At 32.3% G+C, this 4,426-nt stretch overlaps 1 non-coding gene across 1 annotated transcript; it reads right to left on the reverse strand.

Annotated features, from left to right (window-relative positions):
- Positions 1–287: 287 nt before the first annotated feature.
- Trnae-cuc lies at positions 288–359 on the reverse strand. The gene has a single exon. It is a non-coding gene; the product is annotated as a tRNA-Glu (tRNA).
- Positions 360–4,426: the final 4,067 nt, after the last annotated feature.

The following is a 4,426-nucleotide window of genomic DNA, read 5'->3' on the forward strand; positions in this document are numbered from 1 at the left end:
TGTGACTCAGAAATGGTTAATTTGCTTATTTGTGATACGAATAATAATAAAAAAAACAAGTAATAATAACTTTTACTGGAAAATTAGTTTTGCGTGAGTGTTTTGGATAGTTTACATATAGTAACGAAGATACTTGAATAGGGAAGCATATTATGCTAATACAATCTTATGCCAGTTGCCGATACTATTTTTATTTTTGAAAGACTATAAGTTGCAATTAAAATTTTCAACTTGAATGCAAATCAAAGTATGTAAATTAATAAATATTTAATCAAATAAAATAAATATTCCGGTACCGGGAATCGAACCCGAGCCTCCTGGGTGAGAGCCAGGTATCCTAACCACTAGACCATACCGGATTTACATAACATTGGTCTTACAATTGTTTTTAAGTATATTTTATATAATTATTAACATTTGAAAGTATTAGGTTTGTGTCTTATTTTAACATAATTTTATTCTTTATCTCGCCATGAACAGAATTTACGAGAAAACAGTCTTTAATAGGAAGTTTTTTCAAAGTGTAGTGGATGAATAGAACCATATTCCGAATGGAACAGTTTCCGTGAGTAGTGTATATGCGTTTAAAGGCTAATTTAAAAGACATTTAAGACACAGAGAGGGAGCTTTTATGAGCCCACCCCCTACTTCGACACGTGAGAAGAATGGAGAATACAAGTCAATTGTCTCCTAGATCGTGGGGTCCGGTCGCCATTTTTCTTTCGTAACTCTATAACTAAGCTGAATTTTTCAAAAGAAAAAACTATGTTATAAAATTAATGAAACCTTCTTGACCAAACGTTTGTTGTGTCTACTGCCTTATTTTTAGCCGCGGCATAGCGGCTCATACAATGGTTCTGAGTTTTTTTCAAGTAAAAACTTTTAGCTCATAGCTCCGTCATCTCTTGAGCCATTTGAGATGTAATTACAGTTTTGTATCTGACCACACCCAAAATATCATAGATTAATTTACTCTAATCCTGCCTAAAAGAATTTCAATTTGAGAGTATTGCTTGGTATTGCTGGCGCACAAAAATATAATTAATAAAAAGGAAAAAAAAATGTCTCGTAGATAAATTTACTCTAATCCGGCCTAAAAGAATTTCAAGTGTTGCGGCAATTGAGGGTTCCCTATTGTTTCAAAAGTTTCTATTGTATAGACCTATGTCTGTAAACTTTTATGATAAGTAAAAATTAAAGATTATTTTCTCCAATAGATAGCACTAGCGGCCAATTTGCTATTTGATGAAATGCATGAACTTTTCATGGCTCTTGGGTTGTATTTTTCCCAATAAGTGTATGCAGTACATGTTTGTTTGTTAAGGGAGAAAAATTTAAAACCATAACATTTTCAGTGACATTTCACACTTTAGTAAAGAAGGAGGAGTGAAAGTCTTTATTGTTTAAAAGAGGAATAAATTGTCATTAATTTTGGTTAATTCCTGTGTATGTTAAATTGTTGCCTAACATTATGTGCATTAAATTAATAAAATGTGGCCTGAATCTCATGCAAATGAATCTTATTTAAATAAAGGTACTACCTGGGCCACCCCGACCGAGTTCGCCTTCCAAATTTGGTGCCCCCCAGTAGCACAGTGGTATGTCTGCGGACTTGCAACGCTAGAATCCGGGTTTCGATACCCGTGGTGGGCAGATCACTGATAGCCCATTGTGTAGCTTTGTGCTTTATTACAAACAAACAAACCAAATCTGGTTCTGTTAGCTCCAAAACTATGGAAAGAGTTCGCGGACGAACAAACACACAACGTGAATTGATACAGAAATATTACGTTATTGGTCTAGCTAGCTAAAGCTCACAAAAACCTGACATGTGTTAGTTACCTTTGCACGGAACTTGTTTTCTTGCGCTGGCATTTGTTCATTTCTGAGTGTAACAACTTAATCAAAATAAACTCTGTGATTTTAAGCAGCTATTACTACACTTACTGCACATTTCAGCACTTCATATCCAACTTAAAGTATGTTTTCAATGATCCCTGCAGACTTATAATTTGCGCAGTTCATTACTTCAAGTTGGGGAACGTTAAAACAAATTCCGTGTCAAACCTTTAATACTCATCTTTTTCACGTCTATTATATCTGTGGCTTAAGAATATGAGAAAATATATATTGGTACTATTAATAATATTATCAAAGCAACCACTGCAATAAGTTTAGTAATCGAGATCACGGTGAACACGAGATTTAAAAGGATCAAGGGCTGAATTAAGTCGTTGCGACGCCCGGTACAAAGTTTATAGGGTCCTTCAGAACTGAACTTAAAATACACATTACTACTGCATTTTTATCAATACACAAATATAAACGATGGGTTGATAATGTACAACATAATAATCCTGATATTTATAATAAAGTAATGACAACGATTTTTTGTTTGTTAAATGACCAATAAAATATTTATGAAGAACCAAATTGTAAGAACATGATAATGAAAAATTACAAATAAGTGAAACGATTAAACTCACTGTTGTCATAGTGACACAGTTACAAAGTTTCAATGAGATAACCATTTTGTGATCAATTAAAAAAAAATATTTTCTTAGTCGAGAGAGGGGGGACTTCGATCAATAGAAACGAGGAATTTTCCCCCTCCCCTCCATTACTCTGGCCCTATAAAACATATTTATTTATTATTTTGTTCATCGTGAGCTACATCCAAGTGAATCTACTACAGTTCGCATAAAGAGAATGTGACGAAATATAGTTAATTAATTAGTTGAACAGTTGTCTTCCGGTGAGTCAGCGGTAAGTTCAAGAACTTACAATGTTCAAATCTGAGGTTCAGTTCCCCGCGGCGGACAGAGAGCAGATAGCCTATTATGTGGCTTTGCGCTAAAAACAAACAAACTTAACAGTTAAAGTAACAATTCGGTTCTATTCATGTTCAATAAATAGAAGTGGTTATGTAATGAATCGTAACTAGATATATAATTAATTTTGAAACTGAAATCCTAAAATGTTATGCAGTATAATTTTATTTTGTGCATAGCGGCAAGGTTTATATGCATTGTGAGTTTGACTCTAGCGCGAAATAACAATGGTAAGTGATAAAAAATCTTCTCTCTAACGATATTGAACAGTGTCTATATGCAGTATAATATAATACTAAATGCAGAGTGGTCCAGAAAAACAAGAACAAGGTATACAGAAACATCACGCTTAATTTATTTCACCCTACTGTTTTTCTGGTTTTTGTTTATCTTGGGTCACCTCCATGTACCCTAATTACTTTTGCATGCCAATTTTCATTAATTTTAATCAAAACTAAGAATTAACGCAGCGCTTGATGTAGCTAATTTATTATAACGTTCATATTTATAATTGCATATATTCATCAGTTGGGTACCCTGGCTGTTAACGACATTTACGGCCGTAATTCCAATAATATATAACGAGCTTTTATCCATATAGTAAGCTAACAATGCAAAATAATTGTCATAATAACATGAACAATAACATATGATAACAAATGGAAAATAATAAAATTACAAATATTATACATATTAAACTTTTTAACCAATACTACTAATCAGTTGAGTGTGTATGTAGTCACATTAAATTTATCTATATTTTTTTAGATTTAATTCTAAAATATTTTTATTATCTGTTTTTAGTGCTCATTGTACGCAAACATTACTTAAACTAGTAAATACAAATACTTAGAATCCTATTAAGAGTAACATTTGACGTCGTGGATAACCTTTTTCATTATTTTCCTTCAAAAAGACGTGTAGTTGTTTCTAGTTCACTGCATTTTCTAGTAATTTTTTTCATCTGAATATGTCAGCTTGATAAATGTCGTTGTTTATCTCGCTACTAGGAAAAGCCAAGGTACGTGAGACTAAATGCATGATCGACTTTACTTAAAAAGCTTAACTCCAGCAATACTTACTTCTTTTCTTGTATTGTTACTAAACGTTAAAGCTTAACTCCAGCAACACTTAATTGTTTTCTTGTATTGTTACTAAACGTTAAAGCTTAACTCCAGCAACACTTAATTGTTTCTTGTAATTGTTACTAAACGTTAAAGCTTAACTCCAGCAACACTTACTTCTTTTCTTGTATTGTTACTAAACGTTAAAGCTTAACTCCAGCAACACTTACTTCTTTTCTTGTATTGTTACTAAACGTTAAAGCTTAACTCCAGCAACACTTACTTCTTTTCTTGTATTGTTACTAAACGTTAAAGGCTTAACTCCAGCAATACTTACTTCTTTTCTTGTATTGTTACTAAACATTAAAGCTTAACTCCAGCAACACTTAATTGTTTTCTGGTATTATAAATATAATTGGAGTAACATCCTCGTTCTTTTATCAACATGTATGAACGTGTTATGTAGATACTTTTTTTACGGAATGTATTGAAGCGTATGTTATAACAACTAACTAATTTTTTTTTGTATTC

Source organism: Limulus polyphemus, unplaced genomic scaffold (genome assembly GCF_000517525.1).
Source record: "Limulus polyphemus unplaced genomic scaffold, Limulus_polyphemus-2.1.2 Scaffold1388, whole genome shotgun sequence".
Taxonomy (NCBI): Eukaryota; Metazoa; Arthropoda; class Merostomata; order Xiphosura; family Limulidae; genus Limulus; species Limulus polyphemus.